Genomic DNA, 25820 nt, shown 5'->3' on the forward strand with positions numbered 1-25820 from the left:
TTTGATCAAAAATTAACGTTTGGAAGAAACGTCTCTAAGGGCTTATGGTGTTATCGTTAGAAATTGCAGAAACTTTCATAATATTGAAGCTAGAAGCTATTATATTTCACCTACGAACGTTCGAAGATCGAATATGCAACTATCGTCTGGAGTCCATTCTATGATATTTATAATCCATTCATTAAAAGAGTTCAAAGAATGTTTTCTAAACTTTCAGAATGAATAGGTATTAATCTATGCATTAAAAGAGTTCAAAGAAAGTTTTCTAAATTTTCAATTTTTAGAATGATTAGATGGTTTTTATTCTGAGATATATATAATTGATGATGAAATATATGAACGTTAGGATTCACGATTTCAATCCATTTTTAGACCTCTAAAGACTATATTTCTCAAGTCTCCAATATATGTCATGTGCATGAATTTCAGTAACATTCGTTTCCATTGTGATATATTCTCCGCAAACCATCATGATATTATTAGAGTTGGAATCGTGTACTCAATTTAGGTGATAAAAATTGTTTTTATCTTTATTCATTCCTCTATGTTTAAACTTGAGCATTGTGAATAAAATTTTGTATTGTCTTATATATTGGTAACTGTTGGACAATAAAGCTATTATCATTATTATTAAGACAAGAATGATTGGCAATAAACTCCCCACAAGAAACTTAAAGAATCAGCGTATATTCTTGATGTTTGAAAATAAAGCTACCCTGCGAAGTATCATTAGATAGGCGATAGAAACAAAATAAACATTTTAATAAATATAAAATTTTATCTGGCATATTTATATATATATATATATTATATATATATATATATATATATATATATATATATATATATATATTATATATATATATATATATATATATATATATATATATATATATATATTATCGCGTTTACTTACCCAAATACGTTTATTAAATCATTTACAGAAGTTTTCAAAAAACGAGGTTAGTTACACATCTTGCTTTTTTACATGGAGCAGTCTATGTGTAATAGTACTAGCGAGAGTAATTCAAATCTAACCTATTTTCAGTGTATGTCTGCGGCGAGTCCTTTATCGAAGATTAACTCGATAATCCCTTGTCCGTCGCTGTGGCCGATGGCATGGCGAAGTGTTGAAATTCAGCTACCGCAAATCCTCTTAAGTCTATTATCAGAACCACCCACTTGAGTATGCATAACTTGTTGTGTCAACTTCCGTCTCTCGGATCTAATCTCTAATATTTCAGCATTGGCCGTTCGCCGGAAAATTAACTATCGCCTGGTGAAAATAAAATATAAAGTGCTCGACGCAAACTCCTTAATGGTAGGTATCGTTCGTGGCAGAACGAATTTGTTTCAGAAAATAACAGTAAATTAGCAGCCAGTGGATTAAAGACTACGCACGGTTCATGTACCTGGACGTTTTGGATAAATTCCTCGACTACGTCGGCATTATATTTCTGAACTGTTTGGCATCACGCGAAGAGAAAAAATACCCCGTAATATTTATGGCAGGACATCCTGAAAATATAAAAAGGGAATTCGAAAGAACATTTTATTCATAGGAAACACGAAAAAGATATTGCAGAGCTCCTAGTGAGTCATTAAGTGTAATTTTTTTTTTTCAGTATGATCATTCCAAATCACTTTTTTGCTTGCGAGTAATTATTTTTTTATATTTACTGGGTCTGGATTTAGCACATAGTAAGAATACAAATGAATGACGTTATTTAATTAAGTCCGACTCTAAGAGAATATGTGAAATAGCAATTATCGAAATTTGACACCACCCATCTATGATCTCGCTATTCTGCATATTCTAGTGTTGATTCTCTTACTCTTATCGTACCTACTTTGATTTAAATGCATCTAAAAAATATGAATTCAAATACATGCTGATATTATCTTCCGAATATGGATAACCGAAGAAATATAATTGTTTGAAAATACGAGACATACGAGACAGAAATGACGTTAATATATATGAATTTCAATAAACATTTTCCAAATTTCTGAATCTGATAATTCTTAAAATTGTTTTAAGCCTTCTGGTAAAGTTTTTTTCGCCTTCTTTTTCTATTGGAAAACTACTTCAACGGAGTCTGCAGATTTATACTGCAAAAATGAATATATTTAACGGAATAAAATATTTTTGATGATGTTCCAGTTGACGATGATTTAGTTAAAAAAAGCTAAACTAGCATACTGCAGTTGTACCTCCTATCAAAAGCATGAGCGAAAAACAACAGGTTGATGAAAATACTTCATCAAAAGAGGTCAGGAATTTGGAGAACTGAATCAAATATAGAAGTCATCAAAGAAACAATATTTATACTTGACTCAAAAGTGTTTGTAAATAAAACCGAAGAAGTAAAACTAATTAAATGAATAACAGTCTTCACTTTAAATGAAGCTACTAATCGATTGAAAAAAATCTCTTGAAGATGGGCATCCTTGTGGTGCAGTGGTATTTACTAGACGAACACTTGAAATAAAATAATATTGATGACTATTTTAAATAAATCTCCATCAGTTAAGCTTGAATAAGTAAATATTTCATGCACTTCATCTACTCAACATTAAAAAAAAAAACATAAAATTAATTGGAACTGAGTCACTGAAAGTTACTTTTCATGAAAATATTTTACAAGTTTTGTACTGTGGTTAATAGTAGATTAATATTTAAAAAATATATGTTTAAAATAAGTTTTCCCATTAACCAGCTGTCGCATACATACGAACGACAGCCCTCAGAAGTCGAAACCTTGTGCGAGCTAAGGACTAACGAGGTCTTATCTTTTAACGTGTGATTCCCAACACGGAATTCATATTTCCCATTCATATTTCATAAAGTTTTGAAAATAAATAACAAACATTAGCAAATATTTACTCAATTGTTTTCATGAATTGTTTAAGGCTTTCGCGACCGAGATTTTCAATGTTACTATCTTCATTCGGGTTTGAAGGCCGTCGTAGTTTGGAACTGTATCTTAACGTTTCGCCAACACGAGTGGCTGGCTTCTTCAGAGGTTTATTCATCTTGATGATTCACCGATGACTGGTGATTTCCTGCACGTCGTCTTGATTTCAAACAGGTTGAAGCCTGGCTCCGTTACCCTTTGGACTGATGTTTGCCAGAAGGACAAACGGGTCATAACTGATGGTGAGTGTTGATGGTATGGCGGCATGAATGTCCTCAGACATCAGTACCGCCCTTCACGATGTACCTCTACCTGGCTGGGTTGGGTTGGATGAAAAAATTGTTCATCTTTTAACAGATGACATAGGGGCCTCATTCAACAGAGTTTCGGGGTCTTCTATATCTGGAGGGGTCCTCTACAGTATAATCCATAGCTTTCCTGACTAATGGATTTTCATAAGTTTCTGCACCATCAAAAACTCTCTGATTTCTCGACTGAATGGACTGCCGAATGGAAGGCAGCTGCAAATCTCTGCAGATGACTTCATTCCACACGAACCATGGAGCATTCACAATCATCCTCAATGCCTCCAGAATGAAGATTATATTTCGTCGCTTGTCCAGACGCCTGAAGCATACATGATGACAGGCTTGAACATCGTATTACAGATGGTAATCTTGTTCTTAAGACTCATTTTAGATCTTCTGTTGATCAGAGGGTACAGACGTGCTATCCGACCCTCGATCTTTGATTTGACGCTCATTATGTGCGGGTTCCGAGTGAGCCTACGTCTATTAGAAGGCCGAGGTACTTTACCCGCGCTTGCCAGTCAATCTTCCTTCCAGAGATTCTCACTTTTCTGGCCGAGAAGATAACAATATTCCCATGGTTATCGCCTGAGTCTTTTCCGGGTTCACTCGGATCTTCCAGTCAAGGTGCCAGCGCTCGAGGTCGTCCAATGCACGTTGCATGTAGACGACACCGAGCTCTCGACCCATGGAAGAGGTGATTTCTAGTTCGTAGGTTGTATTTATGTTGACCCGGTAGTCCCCCTCTCTTGTTGATGCGTTGCTATTGGCCGAAGTGTTATTACCTGTTAATGACGTAACATTACATCGCGCTGTTGCCATTTTAGCATCTTTTAGTGTGGGATTCCAAATCTGGTTAAGCGTTACCGCCTCCTGTTTTCTGTTGTAGTGTTTCCGTATGTTCATGGATTTCTATGGCCATAGAAATCCATCATCATCATCAACATGAATAAACGTCTGAAGAAGCCAGCCACTCGTACTTGCGAAAAGTTAGGATTCAGTTCCAAAAACTGCGACGGCCTTCAAACCCGAACGAAGATACTAACACTCAATTGTTTTCCTTCAACTTCCACCGAGACACTTTCAATTCAGCACGCTGGATCTCTAAAACTCTTCTCGACACGCGTTCCACCAACAAAGTTAGCGTTTTCAGGGAATAATAGTTATTTTGGTGAATCGCACGTCGAAAGAATTTTATATCACTAGGGTCTGGTACTTGTCTAAAAAATGTCACAGTTCTTTATGAATAACGTAATGAAAAAACTAAAAAACACGCTTTTAAAGAACATAGAACTAAAAATACTAGTATTATTGTGAAAAAAGTGACAGGCGCCTGATATACAAAAGATATGGCACAAAGTACCCACGCTTTTTTCACAATAATACTAGTATTTTTCGTTCGTTATTGTTTCAAGCTCATTAAAAAAATAACTTTTCATTTAGATATTCTTTAATTAAAATCGTCTTTTTTAGTTTTTTAAACTATATTTATATTTCATTTTTTAGTTTCGTATGCTATAAACAAACAAACATACATACATACATACGGGTGAAGCTAATAAAATCATGTTTTAAAACGTGGCAAGCAAATGTTTCAATTTTTGACCAAAAATTTTTCCCACGTTTGTAACAACTTCATGTGTTAGTTCATCATGATTTGTGTCTACATATTTGTCCACAAAGTTGATACTTTTTCATTTTTCCAATACTTAATACTAAATGGAGGACTTTAAAATCAAAAAAGTTTTATCGCAAAACGATGTTCGTATATTTACAGATATCTTTTTACACTATATCTTTTGATAATGGAATTCAGAGCTTCGAAGAAAAGTATGTCATATTTACTAGACCTTTCACCCAGTCGAATATTCTGTTTCCTCAAATTATTGCCACTTCTGGTATAATTTTCGCATTACATTTTTCCTAAGTCGTCAAATGAATTGTGAATTCAATACAGGCTCAATTTAGAATTTGATTCGGATATTTTTTTACTGTTCATTCTTATGAATCTATCGCGTTATTTGACGGCGGCCAAAACGAACAATGATATGTGTTGTATTCGTTCAATGAATTATGAACAAAGGCGGTGAAGCTGTCACAAGTTTAGCGTCAAGGTGGAACTAAATATCTCTCACCATATCAAATTTATATTCACGAAACGCCCAGTCATCCTTCGATATCCTTAAATGTGCTATTCTCACATTTTATACATTTCATTTTATTTTGCTGTTCAGTCGATATTGACTCCTGGCTCTGTTTTTCTTGTTTTAACAACCTATCATAACGCTCTTCTCTCTCCGAATTATTTTCTCTGTAGCCTTTTGCATGTCCTCGAAATATATATGTGTTTTCATCGCTCCTATAAAGATAATTTTATTTATTTATATTGTCATTCGGGAATATGAAAATTTATCGTCATAATAGACATTTGTCAGAAGATCAGCGATGACATTGACTAGGTTGGTCATATTTTCATAGAATTGTAATTTTTTGTATGTATTCATTCTCAATGCTTTTGTTACATTCTCACGTAGCATTCCTTTCAATAATGGATTTATTTATTGAAAGATCTATTGATGTGTGGAATATAACATCGTTTAAATGATCGCAACGGCTTCTGTGGGTGAAGCGCATCCGAATCGTCCAGTTTTCCATGTCTCATAAATCGGGCTCAATTTGACCGATGGCATGGGATATGCGACTTGAGAAAACCCCATAATAAAAAATCTAACGGGGTCAAATCGCACGGTCTCGGTGGCCAGTAAACATCAAAATATCCAATGCGGCATGAGCCGTGTGGCAAATAGCGCTGTCCTGTTGAAACCACATGTCGTTGATGTCCGGATCTTCCAATTAAGGCCAAAAGAAGTTGGTAATCATCGACCTTTAGTGCTCGCCGTTGACAGTGATGGACTGGTCAACGTCGTTCTCAAAGAAATATGTGCCGATGACGCCGCCATCGGCGTCAGTTGCCAACTGCTTCAGATCCCATTCAGCATACACACGTCGTTGCCTATGGTCGTTTACCTTCAGTTCCTGGGTCAGTTGAATTTTGTACGGGTGTACACCCAAGTCACGACGCAAAATTCGCCTGCACACTCTCATAGACAGCGGCGATGTTTTCGGCAGATCGTGCGTTTCGTTGACGTACGAGTGTTGGTCGATCGTTTACTGAACCAGTGGACTCAAATTCATCCAATACATTTTGATAAAACAATCATATTATTTGCACGTGTTGTTGAATGCTATATCCGACCGTGGCGATTTGGCAAAACAGACTGTCAACTAAGTTGATAGATGTAGCCTCAACAAAAACGTCATGTGATGGAATTGGCCGATACTTGTTGAAAATCCATAAATACCTTTTGTAAGATTTTCATTCAACAGTTTACAAAACCGCAACACGTGTTTCGCTATACAATAGCTTCCTCAGGCGTGTGCATAGTGAATAAATTCTACATAATTAGTGCTATAAATAATACAGTACATTTCTTTAAATGTCCCCCCTCCTTTTATTTTTTGAACGGGTCAACTCAAAAAATTGAAATTTGGGATAATGGAATTAATGCATGAATACTTTACTTGGAAGTGAAATTGACAAATGAAACTTTCAAGATGGCGACTGGGAAAGGGAAAGGGAGGTCTGTAACACATCATTTTGAAGCTCCTGACGAATACTTAACAACCCCAGAATATGAAGTCAAGTCACAAAGTGTTACTTGAATAGAAAAACCGACTTTGTGCAGGGATTTTCAATCTCTACATAAATAAAAAATCTGCTAGTTTTTGCGGATCGAATCATAGACAGATATACAGACCACAGAATTATCAATACATATGGATACATATTGAAATAATGAATCTGCTAATCATGAAATAGAGAAATATTGAAGATATTTAAATAAGCATTTTTAATAACATCAAACTAAAATCATTACCTTCAGAGCAGGTAAATTCTAATTACTTCCGAAAGCAATTTTTCGTAAAACTCTCAGTCAAAAAACAATTAATTAGGATACCACTGGAAAAAGAAATGATCATCCAAAGTGATATTCTGTATATTGAATTTATATTAGATCCAAATTCAGAACATTAGTTTAGCGTCACAGAGGAACTGGATATCTCTCCTCGTATGACATTTATATTCATGCCTCACCTTTTCCTCATCTTATTTTATTTTGCTCTCGAAAATTTATTACGCCTCGAGTCGATATTGACTCATAGTCCTGTTTTTTCTTGTTCCCCAACTTTACATAACGCTCTTCCCCCTCTAAAATCTCCTGTATTCCGCCTGGTTTTCCGAAGTTTATCCCATGCCTGATCTAACATGCGAAAGGATATTATATTTACAAAGGGCCCGCTGATTTATTTCAGGCATTTCCATAGTACCTTGCATTATGTAAAACAAACACTATAAACTTACTGGTGATATATTACTTTTACCGTTATATGGTCCGTGCAAGAGCTTCTAAAGTCACCAAACCGATTTGAGCACTGAAAGCTATTTGCTTCGAGTAAATATTTTTGTTTCAATCGCGATTGAGTGTATTTTTTTTTTCGCCTTAAGTTGACCGCGAGCACTATTTTCAATTCATACTAATTATAGTCGTCAATTATTGGCAGCGGGGTGAAGACCGGCAGGTCATTGAACATTATAAAAATGATTTTCATCGACTTTTTTTTGGTATTTTTTACCTTTCACAATCCAAAAAATATAAAAATTATAATGGAGAACTTTATACAAGTGTTACCCCGATAAGTTACTGCGTAAAATCAAAGTATTTTCACAAAGAAAAATGTTCCATTTATCAGTTATATTTGTCGTATTTAACAATTCTGCCTATCAAAAAAAATTCTGAAGTCAAAAATCTGCCTCCGTCTTCAGAAATGGGCAAAAAAAATTCTAATGTATTGGCAGTTATTCCTTTGATTATTTATTTCTCAACTTCTTCGACAGATTTCTAAGGAGTTTTGAAATGTGAAATTATGTCAATATTGTTGATTGACAACTGAAACATTCAATGTAATACAAGGTGCTCTCCGATATCAGTCTGTTGCCATTTCGCCAAATTTTCCTTCAAGATGGGTAGCCACGTACGGTCTATTTCTAAGGAGCTGTTCAAAATACAATTCTCTCCAGATATGAGAATATACGCTGATTCTTTTAGCTTACGTCTCTTAGAGTGAGGCTCATTAGTAATCATTCTTGTCTTGTTTAATTCCACTCGAAGTCCACTGTCTGATTTTAAAATGTGTTCTGACAATTCAGATCCTGTCAATTGCCTATTTTTTGTGTAATCTCGATGTTCATTCTTACGTACTTTCATTGGTCTCGAAATTTCACCAATATAACTTCTACCACAAGAACAAGGTATCTCATAAATGCGATTTTTTTGTTTTTTCGTCAGTGTTGTTAGGTTTTGTATGTATTTTTTCTTTTGAAAGTAGTTCTAACATCATACCTATGTATAAGGTAAGGTATAACGTTAGTTGTGAAAGGTGTCGGTGGTTGTTGACTCGGTAATTGTTGAGTTGAATGAAAAACTGATTTTCCTCCACAAAAAATGACTTTCGTTGAATATGAAAATGATGTTTTAATTTTTTATTGTCAGTTAATCATGCCTCGCTGTGTATAATTGATATAACTGTATATAATTAATTTGTTCAAATTTGACACATTTAAAATAACGTTCTGAAGAAAAGTTTTACTAATTGCTAATGGTTTCATGAATAATACTGTTTGTTGATTGTTCTTGCCGAATCTGAAAAACAACATGTATAATCCAAATACAAGAACTAACACAATCGATACGCGTTACCGTAATAACATCACTGTATGCAGTATAAATTTTTATCTTATTCTGTAATATTGTCTCTTGCATCATAGATTATAATAAGGATTGGAAAAATTGTTTGAAAAAAAAATTCGCCGACTTTTTAAAAATAATTTTTGATTTTGTTTCTTTGTTTTGTTTTTAAATAACCCTTATGTTTTTATTTTTTGTTTCGACAAACTTGCTGTCAAACTTAAAACGAAAAATTATGATATGGACTATACAAAATTCCAAAAAAGATCGCTGAATCGTTGTGGTTCTCTAATAGTAGTGTTAGTGGGCGTTTGAAATTAGAAACAACAGCGTGTAATTTCCAACTTCTATTCGACTCGATTATTTTTTTAACGGGACTTGAATGTTGAGTGTGCGGCTAGCCTTAAGCTGCATTTCCACACTAGCAATATTAACTAACTTTTGTGTTGCTGTTGCCAAAAATTTTGCGAAAAGTGTGTTTCGGCAACAAAAGAAACTTGTTGATACATATTGCCGATTTCGAACGGTGAATTTCTGCTTGTTTCTTGCGCAGTGAAAACGACATTAAGTGGACAAATTTGCGAATTATTTGCTACACTTATGAGTAAGACCTCTTCAGGCATAAATCACAACGTGATGAGTGCAATCGTTCCACTGCCTGCCATTTGTGACTTTTTTTCTGAATTCTCAAAAAATTTATGAACACTGCCATTACTTACTTATTCTCTGCAGGCAACTATATTTCAGTCTTCTTTGAGACTGGGCCAGTATTATTATTAACCCAGTATTTATTCACTATTTTTGATTCATCTCTGTCTCTAATATATAAAAATGAATGCTGTTTGTTGTAAAACTCGAGAACGGCCAGATCGATTTGACTAATTTTGGTTTTGAATTATTTGTGGGAGTCTAGGAAAGGTTTAAAAGATGAATACATATGAAAAAAGGAATAATAATAGTAGATAATAAAAGTAAAAGAACTTGGGAACGGCTGGACCATTTTTTATGATTTTTGTGTTTTTGGATTTTTCTTCGTCGGGAAAAGAATAATGAGTATCAATATGTGATATTTTATCAATAAAATAATAATAAAAGAACTCAAGTACGGCTGGATCAATTTTTATGATTCTTGTGTTTTTGGATTTGTCTTTATCGGGAATAGGATAGTGAGTATTGAAATATGATATTTCATCAATAATAATAATAATAGTAAGTAAGTTGTTTACAAGTATCTTATACACACGAATACTCACCGCAGTTGACCGATATATGAGCAGAGAGGGTCGAAGAAAGGAGTCGCTGGATGTAAAGAGAACCTGCTCATCGATAGATGAAGCGTAACCTTTCTATGGCCTGGATAGATTACCGTAAGGCAATTGATACACTATCGCATTAGCTCATCTTGCATTTGCTCAGATGCCTGACAAAATAGTGAGATACATTGAACAACTGATACCACTCTGGCGAACTCGCTTCACCATAACATCTGGTGAAACCAGAGTCCAAACAGGGTAGGTCACTTTCACAAGGGGTGTATTTAAGGGCTATTCTCTCAGGCCCCTTCTCTTCTGCATCTCACTATTGCCATTATCCGTTGCGCTCAGAAATACTCGAGGGTATAACTTTGGCACCCTGAGAAACCGGAGGCACAAGGTCACCCATCTGTTTTATATGGATGATCATAAACTTTATGCTACTGGAGAGAATGAAATTCTGGAGGTATGAAATTCGGGATAGACAAATGTGCAATGGTCCATCTCAAAAGAGGACGATGCGGGGACTACGGAGAGGATGTGTAGCTCGAAGATTGAAACATCCTACACCATTTGGATGCCGGAGAGACGTATACTTACCTCGGTGTGGAACAACGCCACTCACAAGAGGTATCAGCAGTGAAGAACTCTCTCCGCGCCAAGTATTAGCACAAACTTGGACAGATCTGGTCAACTGTCAGGGAAGAACAAAGTTGCTGCAACAAATATGCTCACCCTTCCAATCTTACTCTACTCGTTTGTAGTGAAGTGGACTCGGGGGAAGCTGTATCAACTCGACGTAAAGACCCAAAAAATAATGCATCTCTACAGGTGTTTGCATCCCAAATTGTCCGTTCCACGGTTGTACTTTCCCCGGCAACAGGATTTGTGTTCGTCGGGAATAGGATAATAAGTATTGAAATATGATATTTTATCAATAAAAAAAATAAAAAAATGCAACTGACAGCTCACTTGTATATCATATACTTAATAATTTTGTATCAATTTCAAAATCCTGAATTTGATCATTCATTTCCTTCGTCCATGTTGCGTATATCCATCGTAAAATTACTAGCAACTGGAAACACTACAGGTGACTATACTACTGGTGACACTACTGGTGACTATAGTAGGGAAGAATGCACATTAGTCATCAACAAAATAAACGATAATACACATACTTTTATATAGCATCTTTTACTTATACAAAACATTCAACTTTTGCGTTTATTTGGACTCAGTACATCAAAGAGAGGTAGCTAAACAAACCAGAGTTGAAAATTTCTTTGATTTTCAGACGGTTTGACAAGTCACATGTTTCATTGAACATTTTTTCGGTTTCAATTAATTTATACTACACAAATATCTTTTTCACACAGTATGATGAAACATTTGAATGACCAGATATTGGAGTTGAAAAATGGAATATAAAATATGTACTAGAAGATAATAATTTTGAAATAATATTTCGAATAATTCATCTCTCCCAACTACCTACACTGTAGGTTCTGGTACATGCCTACCGGAAAAATCTACTTTCCCGGCTAATACCACGTTGGATACTGAATTATATCCGATAGACATTTATGCAAGTTACCTTACCGAGGTCGGTCTCGCATAGGAGGTTAGGTTGTTCAGACCAGTAGCCGCAATCCTTTATTTTTATTCATTTGTACTAATTTGTGCACTCACATCGGATATAGAAATTGATAATGCATGCGCATTCTTTCGACGACTCAACTGTAGGAACACTGACAATTTTCAATTGTGTCTATGTAAACAAAACATTTACATAATATATTTCAAAAAATGTCTTACATACAGCAGTGAAAAGGAACAAAGTTGCGTTAATATTGCTTCAGTGGAAACGTAGCTTTTGAAATACCATGTAGATGATACAATGACAAAAAAGGCAAGATATTACTTTTATGATGAGCGGAGAGCCTAAAAATGTTATTATGAAATTATCAAATATTTACATGAACATGATACTTCTAGGTTTTTGAAGTTACTAAAACCGATTTCTACTGAAACAACTTGATGAAGTATAACGGAAAGGCATGAATATCAACATAATAGATCGTGAAAATCCAAATAACGAACAGTTGAAAAAAGTCTCGATAATAATTCAGGTTATCCTGAAAAAACAAATCTTTTTATTTCTCAATCAGTACCTTCGGATTGATTTTCGAAACGGTCTGTGTTGTTTGCTGTTCATTCTGAATTCATGTACAAAAAAGACAATACATTTATAGCCAGTTTTACTACCACTGCAGTATATTTATTTAGCACTTTGTCATTCCGAATCGTTATCCCTCTAAATACAGGATCATCATTTATCCTCGCTTTTATTTTTCATTTTAAAAGTGTTGGATCTCGGAATAAGATGTATGAACAACACTCTTCGTTGTTTTCGAGTGCTCGAACAAGATCTGAGATAACTATAAATCGCACAGACGATCCTAAAAATTTTTGAAATTTCACCAAATAAAAGTAAATTGGCTTATTTCCAGTAAGATGTCCCACGGTCCATTTGAGACCTAGCGACAAGTTCTTTCGAGAATGTTAATGTAATGTTATTTATAAATATTTCATTTGGATTATTCAGAGGCACTAGAGAATATTTGAAAGACGATTTCCGACACCAAGCTTGGCATTGACTTCCAGGTTATTTAATTTATTTGAAACTCAAAATACACACAAAAACTAAATAGTTTAATTTTCATAAGAAATGTTTGTTCTGTATTTTATTATTTGTAGGACATTTACCATATCGGCTTGTTTTTGTTGATTAGAAAACATCTCCCGAGGTTTGTTGATTCCACTGAAAGATGTATTCAGCACAATTTTTGCTGTAAGTGTATGAAAATTTGTTGTTATTGTGCTTTGAACTCGGACTCTATGCAGAGGCATATGCATGATCATAAAACAGCTAAGAGGTTTTGGTATGATACAGGGTTGTATGAACATTTTAATAGTTTTTTCCACTTTGTTCTACTCCCTGTTCACACCGATTGGTTTTTGTGTTTCAGCTAATTCAATGTCAGAAATGGATTGGAAATAAGGCTCCAATACCATGGCCAGCTCGAAGTCCAGATATAACTCCACTAGATTTCCTTTTTGTAGAGATATATCAAAGACTTAGTTTATATGCGACGTCCACAAAATGTAAAGGATTTGAAAAATAGTATCACAAATGTTTGTGCTTCCATAACGCGAGAGAGCTGAATAAGACAATTCGAAATTAAAGTCTGAACCAAAAACTCGAGTCTGCAGAATTACAGTGACCTGCATTAATAAACTGACATTTGCCAGATATGTTCGGGTATTCACTTTTAATAGTTCGTTGTAGATTTAGGACATTCTTAGATTTAAGGAATTTTCTCTGGTGACAATTGAAGTCTAGGGATATTTTTTATAACATACTAAATATCATAAAAATAAATGCATGAGGTCGTTTAATTTCGATTAAATTTGTACACTCGACCACCCTGTAGATTTCTATGGGTTGAACAAAGCCTGCAAAAACGGTAACTAATCTTTTATCATGTTTTTTACAAACTGTAGGTTTTCGGCTAAAATGAATAATCTGAAAGTGTCGAGTTTGTACATTCTATGCAGTTCTTGCTCACTTACCATTGGCTGAGATGAATAGAGATGTAACTCTTCGTTTGGGGGTCTCCCAAAGTTTTATCAGTCGATTGTGGCGGCGTTTCCGTGAAACTGGCAGTCCAGCCGAACAACATCCAGGGCGAGGACGCGCTACAACTGCAGTTCAAGACCGATTTTTGGTCTTAACCGTAAGAAGACAACCGACAATCACAGCACCTGAGTTGGTTAACGTGTTGCAGCAGACGCACCAGGTAACCATTGGTCGTGATACTGTCAGAAATCGACTGCATGAAGCAGATCTCCACAACAGAAGGCCACTTAGATGTCCACCTTTGTCGAGAGGCAATCGCGGTAGAAGATTAGAGTGGTGTCAAGAACATCAAAACTGGGATGCAAATGATTGGGTCACAGTTTTGTTTACAGACGAATCCAGATTTGGATTCCATCCAGATTTTCGTCGAGTAAGACTGTGGAGACGACCTGGAAATAATGAACGTTTGAGACACGTCCAGGAAGTCCACACATACAGAGGTGGTACAGTAATGCTATGGGGCGGAATCATGATCGGCGGCAGAACCGATCTCGTTTTTCCAAATCGCTCCCTCACAGCTCGACAGTACCTCGACACCATTCTTCTACCTATCGTCCGTTTACTGGTGATGTTGGTGAAAACTTGCACCTAATGCACGATAATGCTCGTCCACATGTCGCGCGTCTAGTGACTGACTGGCTCACCAACGAAGGAGTTGATGTATTGCCATGGCCAGCACACTCACCGGACCTGAATCCAATCTAGAATGTGTGGGACATGCTTCAACGAAGAATTACTCCGCATATAGGGAACATTCACACAACGTTTCAATTGAGAGAGCTTTTAATCGCTGAATGGGCAAATGTACCTCAACAAGACATTGACAATCTCATTTTGTCGATGCACGATAGATGTAGGGCCGTAATAAACCAGCGTGGAGGCCATACTTTGTACTGATTCAAATTTTTTTTGTATTATGATTTTTTTTCGGGTGCCAAAGAAGAGCCATATTTTTTTTTAGTTTTGCTTATATGCTCACTCAGTATTTTTGACCATTTAATACATTTTGTTGTAAGTTACATTCGTTTGATAATCACCCGTCAACTTTTTTTTTCCTAAAGCGATCTAAAAAAAAATTATTGCCATTTTTAAAAATATCCCTAGACTTTTCCGATTAAACTTTAACATCATTCAAATCAAAACACCATGTAATAATATATATATATATATATATAATATATATTATATATATATATATATATATTTATATATATAATATATATATATATATATATTATATAATATATATATTATATATATATTATATATATATATATATTATATATATATATATATATATATATATATATATATATATAATATATATATATATAATATATTATATATATAATATATATATATATATATATATATATATATATAATATATATATATATATATTATAATTATGTAGTATATTTTTTTATTGAGTATAGCTAAAAGAACTGTTTTGTTGGTTGTAAACGAAACAATCGAGGAAAGCAAACTTTGTGTTTCTCGTTGACACATGTCTCGATCTGATTCTGAACCCCAACTAGTTCAGGGTCGATATATATAAATTATAATCCGAAATTATGATCCTTGTCAGATTACTCGTTCCCAGTGATTCCTGAGTGTCTGCATAGAGTTAGTTTAGTCTGATCCGGCTGTTTTTTCAATTCTTCTCGACATATCCAGACCATTATCGTTGTCACTCTTGGGTCCTGTTCTGGCTGTCTGTAAGAATATACAGGGTGTAACTGAATAAGTGTAAAACATTTAAGGAGGTGATTCTTCATCGGTGATCTTTCATATAATGAAACTTCATTGGAGCATCCCTTGTTAAGATACAGCCTCTTGAAGGTGGTACATAAAATTTGTATAACAATTTTTTTCACAAGCACTGAAAAAGTTACAATATTGAAGACACTTAGCCAGTAATTTCATTTGGTTTACCCCATGGTTGTAAGGGGTGGAAAACGCAACCCCCAAAATTTATTTCCAATGTAACTATTTGTCTTATTATTTGTTTACCATTTAAAAATGTATTTCCGATAGCCTGTTTCATTCTAAACAAAAAATGTTTCTTGGGTTTTTTTGCCCAAAATAAACCAGTTCGCAGCAAAAAATTATTTTACGAACAACTACAGAGATACATCGTCATAAATGCGAACTGGATTAATTGTTATTTTGTAGTTACTACCTGCATTAAACGATTGAAGGGTAATAAACAAAACTAATTTATTAATAACAAAACACATAACATATAGGAATCATAGTAAATGTTCAATATGTCTACCTTCAGACATTATGCATGCGTCTAGACGTCGGCGCATTGAGCCACGTATTCACTCAAATATTCCTGGAGTCTCTCTGATTACCCTGCACACATCGATAATGCGGTTTCTTAAGTCTTCTACATCGCGAATAGGAATACGATAAACCAAATGCTGTGAATGGCCCCAAATAGAGAAATCGAGAGGATTGAGATCCGGGGATCGAGCGGGCCAGTTCTGTGGTCCTCCTCGACCTATCCACTGATTTGCATATGTTTCAGTTAAATGCTGACGTGCTGCTTGACTAAAATGGGCGGGAGCCCCATCATGCATAAAAAACATATCCCTTCTGACGCCCAAAGGAACTTCCTCCAGCAGTACTGGATGCACTTCTCTTAAAAATTGAACGTATGCCTCACCATTTAATCGAGGAGGTAGAAAATGAGGCCCAATTAAATCATCCCCAATAACTCCGAGCCACACGTTAGGAGAAAACTGTTCTTGATGGTTAGTTTCGACAATAGCGTGAGGGTTTTCATCAGCCCATATGTGGTAATTATGAAAATTAATAATCTTGTCCTGAGAAAAACTACATTCGTCTGTGAATTCTATCGTCTTCAGAAAGTCACAATTTCTTCTAATCATTTCCAGCATCCAATTGCAAAATTCAAGACGGTTCGGAAAGTCTCGCGCTAACAGTGCCTGTACTCGTTGCAGATGGTAAGGGTATAAGAGTTGTTCCTTTAAAATTCGAAATACCGTCAAATGATCAACATTTAGCTGGAAAGCAATCTTCCTAGTACTGGTAGTAGGTTGTTCTTAAATCAAATTAAGTACTGCCTCCTCAAGCTGTGGTGTTCGTACTTCTCGATGGCGACCACAATCCTGCGTTCTTTTGTCGAATGAACCATATTCTCGTTATCGTTGATGAAATCGAGCAAATATTCTATGTGAAGGATGCTGTTGTTGAGGATACATTTCAGCTTATCTTCTAGAAGCTTCTAACCCATTCCCCTGCGACAGACCGTAAACGTAATGCACATCAGCCATTTCCTCATTTGTGTATGCCATTTTAATAACAAGTGAATTATTGAAGTAACAAATTAAGAACAGAACAACAACACACAATTAGTATTAATTCAATTTCGAAAATTCGCAAACTGACAGCGTCATACCAATTTAATTGTCACTATCGCTAATAGCGACCTACTAGATAGATTAGTTTCGCATTTTCGCATTTATTACGATGTATCTCTGTAGTTGTTCCTAAAATAATGTGTTACTGCGAACTGGTTTATTTTGGGCAAAAAACCCAAGAGACATTTTTTGTTTAGAATGAAACAGGCTATCGGAAATACATTTTTAAATGGTAAACAAATAATAAGACAAACAGTTACATTGGAAATAAATTTTGGGAGTTGCGTTTTCCACCCCTTACAACCATGGGGTAAACCAAATAAATTTCTGGCCAAGTGTCTTTTTGGTAGTACAAAACGTCAGGTTAATTTCAATATTGTAACTTTTTTAATGCTTGTGAAAAAAATGGTTATACAAATTCTATGTACCCCCTCTAAGGGCCTGTATCTTAACAAGGGATGCTCCATTGAAATTTCTTTATATGAAAGATCCCATCTTTTTTTCGATGAGGAATCACCTCCTTAAATGTTTTACACTCATTTAGTTACACCCTGTATATTCTCTCAGTTCGTTGAGAAATCAAATTAATATTTCTTGCGCGTTGGAAGATTGCACACAGTTCAATTCAGCCAATGAATTTAATTTTTCCGATCTTTTATAGCCGATAAATTTTCTAGCGGTTCCAGTGGTTCAAAACTTATATAGTAACTTGAAATAATTTTCAGAAATCGGAAGATAATAAACCTAAAAAAATTACTTATTTAATTTCATGTCTCATTTCGTATATCAAAAGATATTCGGTTACTCTTTTCAAATGAATGCGCAGCCTTTTTCATATATCGTTAGGTATGCATTTGAACGCCTTGAATTATAATGCTTTACAACGCAGGAAGCCCCAGTCAATTAGTCTTTGATAATGAAGGTGTATGTAGATTAGCTTGGCAGATATTTAGTTTTACATGTAGTATTTATCCTAAACCGTCTCGTGTGAAATTACGCCTCTAAATAACTCATTAAGTGCGATTAAAAATTCTTTACGCGGTTCTCGCAGACTATGCGAACGAAGTAAGTGGTTTTTCTCCAGACGGTTGGCATTATAACTTCATACTGAGAATTACTATGTTGAAGAGGAGACACATCAGATGTGAAGCTTTGATAACATAATTAATTTTCCTTTTTGCGATAATACAAATTTTGTATTCATTCTCAATTTTTTTTGTTGGGAATCAAATTTCAATTATTAATATATATCAAAAAGACGTCTTAATATTAAAGTGATTTTAAAATAAAACTTCAAAAATAAATCTATTCTAATTGGACTGGAATGAAAAATCATAAAAAAATAACATTAAAAAGGAAAAGGGTAACGTAAACAATCCAGGCTAACCTTCTCTAAAAAGCGTATTAGATAAATAGAAATTCTTAATTCGTTAAAGTGTACAATACATAATACCCAACCGGGTTTAGAACATGTCAATAATATAAACAGATTCTAGATAAAAGAAGATAAAAAACCTTTGTCTGAAGAAAGAATAGATAAAATTGAAAAGAAAAACAATTATATCGTCATCCGTCACAGACATTACCCGATGACGATTGTGCAACTTGGCTTGAAATCTTTTAAGTTTTATTTCTTCTTAACTTTTCAGTTGTGCTTGTATTTCATTCCATTGTAATTTCAGTTCAGGGTTTCAGTTCAGCTATTCATTTCACTTCAATATGTTGGTTTTTATATCATTTCCAGTTATGTCGCTGAATATTATAGAAATGTCTTCCGCAAATTGGATAATTTTTTATTCAACTATATAAGGCAATTTTTTGATGAATAAAATAGACATTAGTGGCTCAAGTATGGAGCCTTGTGAAATCCTCACTTTTATTTTTTTCTTTTTAGATTCAATTTGTTCTCCTCTTTCATCTTTCTATCAAGTATTGAAATCTATTTGTTATGTAAGAGTGTATCAGAGTCATGGAAATTCCTCTTATTTTCCGAAATATTCAAGTTTTTTTAAGAGTGCAGTGTGGTCAACTCTGTTGAAGACCAAGTATTTTTTTTAACTAGTGTCAACTTCTGATCTATCCGACACTTCAGTTTGTCTTTATTATTTTCAATAAATTTGCTTAAAGTATTATTTGTAAGCCGCGTAAGCTACGACCAAGTATTTCTTTGAAAAACTAGTGTTACCTAAACACACACAGTCCAGGATGTTCCTCCTGGATCCGGCCCTGCATTAATAGTATCCAATCATTCATGGCAGCAGATCGCACCAAATAATCATTATTAGTTCATTATGAACAACTTCAACATAAAAATGGAAGATAAATAAATATTAGCTTTCGCCTTCATCGGGTTCTATAGTAAAGTATTTATTGATTCGCTCATGATTGCTTTCCTCTAAAGCCAACTCCACTCATTCATTTATCTATATTTCCAGCGAGTGTAAGCTCGAAAGCGAATAATTAATTTGTATTTATTAATTATTATCCATTTTGGTGGGAAGTATTGATTCGATAATAATGATGACCAAATATTCAATATTTTATTTCAGGAATTGGTGTACGTATACGTTTCTCAAAAAATATAGGTAATGTGTTTTTGTGCCAACAGAAGCAACAAACGATCGAGAGCTAATGCATTCCTGATTCTATAGAATCTATGAATGATAATAATTCGTATAAAGATACCATAGTTGAGCTAATTCAGAACCAAAAAACAGAATATTATTCCGGCGACCCAAAATTTTAATGAACATATCTATATCTATGATATGTGATATTTCGAACTGTCAAGTATATTTCGTAAAGTGGATATTTTAGTTTGGGTTGTAGGAATTCATCGGTTGTAGGAATTCATTATTAGATCGCTAAAAGATTGAACATACACCCCTCCTCGCTGGTTGTCTACAACCTGATTACATAGCTACACCACAACTACACTATCAGCATCTCACGATACAAAATTATGCCTATGATCTAGTCATCACCAAAAGCCATAATATTGTGACGCCTGAAGATGTTGTATAGCGAAACACGTGTCGCGGTTTTGGAACTGTCAAGTGGAAATATCACATTGAAGTGCTCTCTTCTGCTCCTGCAGAAATGTATCAGTTGCTATTCTAAACAATTCACACAATCATCGATAATATTTATTGTTTTTTTTTGTTCACTCTTAATGATTTACGCTTTCTCTGTTTCCTTTCGAAAACTCTGAAATCGTATATTCATTGTATCAGAACATGGTACTGCATATTATTCTGCTGGCTGAGAGTAGGTTTACTCCAGTTTAATCTGGAGTGTTTTTTTAAACACCTAACGTTATTTCCATACCTCTACAAGTGTTTCGATCACTAAGTGATCATCTTCAAGAGGAAGTTTAAACTGTTGAATTTTCCTCTTGAAGATGATCACTTGGTGATCGAAACACGTGCCGAGGTATTAGAATAACGGTTTGGTTATTACTCCAGTAATATTCAAGGAAATAATTGATTAGATAATACAATTTTTCTATTAGAATACATCATATAATTTCCAATAACGAGTATTTATTTTGTTTCAGGTTCTCTAGAAGATGTCGCCAATTGTTATTGTTGGATTTTTCAAATCTTTGAACATACTGTAGTAGTGTTAGGTGAGTTGAAGATATTTTTTTGTTAATAACACAAAAATTAACCATGGATTCTAAAGTCATTGTAATCATTATGAGATTTCTAGTTTTTTGTTATTTCTATTGGTAACAGGTAACACATTGTGCAATAAATATTGAACGTACTTTATTTTTTCTTTATACCTGGTGCACATTTGCTTCTATCAATTTAGAAATGGATTTGTCATTTATTCTCAGTAGATTGCATTTTGTTGTTACAAAATGTTTAGGCCAGTTGTTTTATAATTGATATAAAATGCTCCAAACTGAGATCTGAGATTGTTGCTGAGATTGTTTTTTCATTGTTCCCTTTTCCATTGTTCAGTAGCAGATTTCAACTCACATTTACTTCCGAACTTTAATATTTCGAATGAAATATAGTTGAAATATATAGTTGGTGATTTTTATTTTTTCACTTTCGATGTAAGTTCATCCCAGATTTTCTATCTCTGTCATGTACCATTTTTTTTTAAACAAACGGTTTCGGGGAGATTCAGTCATTTAGAGAAAAAATTATTTTGATGAACTGAAACTTTTCTTCACAATGTTTCCATGACAATTAGTCTTCACGAATTCATTTCATTGATGCCAATTTAAGAGAACAAACTTTCATTAGGAACAATATTCTCTGAAGTCCAATTCAAAATTAGGGATTATACCCGTAATCATGACAATATATGCGGATTCTAATCTAACAGATACTCGACGATGCCTTCATTTCACGCAAGCATTTATTGGTCCTCTTCAAAATGGAATACCTACTCTCTGCATTTGATGAGTCGAATCATTCGGGGCGGCTCTAATCCTTTCTTTTCTGTCATCCTTGGTGGTTACTGTATACATAAATTTGTACTTTAATGGTGCCTCGAAAAATAATCCAATGGAGTCAAGTCTGGCTGACGAGGTTGCCAAATATATAAGCATTTATTTGCCTAATATAAAAGCATTCATTTTCCTAATAATGAAGCATTTATTTGCCAAGCATCTTCCCTGAAACACCCTGTCCAAAAATATAACGACTACTCCATTAGACTTCCTTATTGAATAGCTCGACTTCATTAGCCTGGATTGCCAAATAATTTTACTATAACTTCATGTCACGGAGTGGGCAGGTATAGGCCTCTCAGCCTTTTTTTACAACTAGAATTTTTTTACAACTACTCAGATTTCTGCATAAAAAAAGCCACATAATGAATATAGAACATTCTTAATAAACTTAAATCATATAAAAAAATCAAATATACAGAGTGTTCTATTTGAAATTAGATTGGCAATATCTGGAATAGCCAGATATGAATATGATTTGAAAATAATAGGTACCTATAACAATAATCAATTGAATGAACAAACACATGAAAGTAAAATTATCTATATTGATTGGATTTTTTTTGAGAATTGCTTGAAAAACTATTATTACAATACTCCCTAAGTTCATCGAGAATGAGTTTTTCTGAAGTACCGTATTAGTTTTATTTACCAATAAAAGAAATAAACATTGTTTTTGTCAGCTGTGTAATATGTAAAAGAAGATTTCCTCTTACACCAAAATTATTTAGTTTTAAGATCGATATATTTTGTTGAGATAGATTTGGCTGATAGTCAATGAAAATCCATAATACATAGATTGTTTATGTACATTTTATTGTAAATACAGTATAGTTTGATCTACGGTTTCGAATGAATCACATCACATGAATCTAAAGACCAGCGGCAATATTCTGAATTTGTTTAAATTGATACAAATTATGCTTTAACAGTTCAATAGGCTTAAATAACACAAGTCCGCAAAAAAATATTGACAGCTGTTTTGTTTTTTCGTGTAACAAGAAATGAAAATTAAAAATTGAAAGATCCCAAGCCAAGTTACTTCACGACGTTTCGATTGTTAGTATCCACAATCGTCTTCGGATGATGACTCATAGTTCAATTCATCATATCATATTAGACAATGGAAGTCCGAACTAATGAAATGCACCACGAAACATTGTCAACCATCTTCAATCAAACTTTATGGTACATTTTCGTTTGTAGGAAGCTTCTGGAAGGTCTCTCTGAAGCGTCCAACAGTAGTCATTGAGACGGTCCATGTTCCTTGGTATCTTTTTTCCATCTCTTCAATATCTTGGTGATATCGTTCACCTTGCTCTTCACTCACATCTCCTAAATTTTCTGGAAAGTAGTTGAGTTGGGAATGAATAAACTGTACTTTTAAACTCATTAGGCAACCTGAAGCTTGAAATGCTTTCAACATTATTTTTACGATTTCTTTGTAGTTAGGGGCCTTTTTTTGGTGCCTAAAAATTTATCTATGTCCTCTGTGAAAACAATTCACCTTTCTCTTTGAGGATCTGTCATGGTTGTGATGAATTGTGGATCAGCCATAAGCCGTCTAATATCTGGTCCAACGAAAACATCTTCCTTCAACTTTACCTCTGAGAAGTCTGGAAACTTTGATTTCAAGTATTCGAAGCAATTTCTATCTCTTGAAAGTGACTTTACGAATTGCTTAATCAATTCTAGCTTTATGTGAAGCGATGGTAGAAAAACTTTATGAGGAGACACCGAAGTTTCATGCCGGACCATTTTTTTCGTCAATGTTAGTGATTTGCTCGATCTCTACTATCCCACAGACACAAAAAGCAAGGGAACCCAGATGGTCGTCCGAGCAACATGCCCAAGATTTTTGTCAACCGTGGTCTTCATATTTTAATTTGCAAAGAATCAATTCCAGGTTCTTGTAGGTTTTCTTGAAGTGTACAAAATGACCAACTAGAATGGAAGCATAGAAACCGCCATTGTGAAGAAATGCTTTAAGGCTTCTTTTTGAAGCATCTATGAAAATACGCCGCTTTGCTGGGTCATACGAAATATTGAATGTATCCATCAAACCTTCAACATTGGTACAGTAAATCAACTCGTCCTCTTGGGCAAAGTAGGCACAGAGCGTTTTTTATTCAGAAAGTAATGATAGTTATGGCCTGTATACATTTAAAAACAGTAATAAAAATAAAATTGTATCTATTTATTTATGACTTCAATTTAGCTTGAGTATTCTTTTAGTTTTCGGAACACATAGAAATCAGCTGAAAACATCCAGACAGCTTTGTTTTTGTAGACTTGTTTAATACACGATTATGTAATAACATGATCAAACTTCGATCCGAAAAATCTATTTGTTTAGAATTTCCTAACTACGTTCCAAATTCCGCAATTTCTAAATCTAAATAGATACTGAAAATCGGTTTAATTCACGTGAGGCTTCATAAATAGATCCTCCAGGAGAATGAGTACAGATGTCAATAACAAAATTTCCATCATCGCCTGCCTGTTGCAGAGTTTGCCACATTTACAATTTCTGTGGTTTACAAATCAGTCAAGAGAAGCATTATATGCGTTGTTGGTCGATTTAGTTTCATTATCTATTTCGAATTCAATTTAAACAATTGCTTTCATTTCGGTAATGCATCATTTTTGGTTTTATTGTTGATGTGTTTTCCCTCGGCGTAGATTTGATGGGCTGGCACGTTTGGTTTCGAAATTTAAATTAAATTTCCAAAGTCGAAATAAAAACTCGTTAGGACTTGTCTGTTATTCGGTTCACCATAGCAAAACTTGCAATATCTGATGAAAATCCATAACGTATTCTAAAAAAACTTTATTGTGAGATTTTCCTTAAACAGTTTTATAAAAACGCAACACGTGTTTCGCCATTCAGTGGCTTCTTCGGGCGTGTCTCCACTTGCAATGATTGAGGTTTTTATTTATTACATACTTCTTAGATGCTTGAAGTGATGAGGAACAAATTTCCCTATAATTCGTAATTGAGAAATTGTCTTTTAATCTCTATATAACCTTTGAGGAAAATGTTAATGGTGAACGTCATATCAATTGAAAAACGAAATTGAAATGCGGAAAGACTGAAGAGGCTATATATACCATAAACTTTCTAAAAAACTGATTGAAGTTGTTCTCAATCTTTGATTGACTGATACATTCCCCATAGTACAGGCGTTGATACCTTTTTTTAATGGATACATTTAAAATACATATTCCGTGCTGAAAACTATATATATTTTTCTATCTGGGGCTAATAACAGTGACATATTCATAATATCAAAAAATATACCGCTCTACTTATTTCCCAAATTTAAATGTAGAGATAAAACGAAAAATAAATAATTGTACACGTACATAATATTACCACCGTTTCTGTTTTATTGAAAAATGAAATTGAAAGAACTTCCAAAATCAAGAAAGTGTTTTGTATCTGTGATACTGAATTCTTTCATGAAATTTCCTGGTCGAACAAGCTCCTGTGAAGATGAAACTATGCTCTGCAGGAATGCAGTAGTTGGGTTTCATTTGTCGATGGCGGTCATTATCAAAATATCTATGCTTTTGTCATTTAACTGTGTGAAGTGGGTACTAGTACTGATGAATCAATTCACAGATAAGCCACGAAAATTAAACAGAACCTTTTGAAATTCCATCAGTGTTAATGTACATGAACAAGTTGTTGAAAAGTCTCTACTCATCTTTATTGTGAAAAACGATCGAAATTCTATTTCACGCAGTAAACATACATATTAGGCATATAGAAAACGACATATTCCACAAAATTGGGTTAATGTTTCGGCGGCGTTTGTCGCCTTCTTCAGGGGTACAATAAAAATAAACTGTAATTTGTTTTATAGTCGAAGTAACTGATATAGTAATCTTAAAGGTGTCGGCGAAGTTAAAGGCCAAAAAAACCAATACAAAGGAATTATGCCGTAACGAATTAGTCCACGTGGACT

The 25820-nt window shown here is 34.3% G+C and overlaps 1 protein-coding gene across 4 annotated transcripts in view; it reads left to right on the forward strand.

The window, feature by feature from the left end:
• LOC111510807 (uncharacterized) overlaps positions 1-25820 on the forward strand; it is a 148167-nt gene that overhangs the window by 17925 nt on the left and 104422 nt on the right. For all 4 annotated transcript variants that reach the window (XM_074184536.1, XM_074184537.1, XM_074184538.1 and 1 more), the window contains one exon: positions 20938-21009. The gene's annotated coding sequence lies outside the window, so the exon portion shown is untranslated. The remainder of the gene's footprint in view (positions 1-20937; positions 21010-25820) is intronic.

This window comes from Leptinotarsa decemlineata, unplaced genomic scaffold (assembly GCF_025532065.1).
Source record: "Leptinotarsa decemlineata unplaced genomic scaffold, Ldec_3_MD MMD2_tig00026354_RagTag_RagTag, whole genome shotgun sequence".
Lineage (NCBI taxonomy): Eukaryota > Metazoa > Arthropoda > Insecta > Coleoptera > Chrysomelidae > Leptinotarsa > Leptinotarsa decemlineata.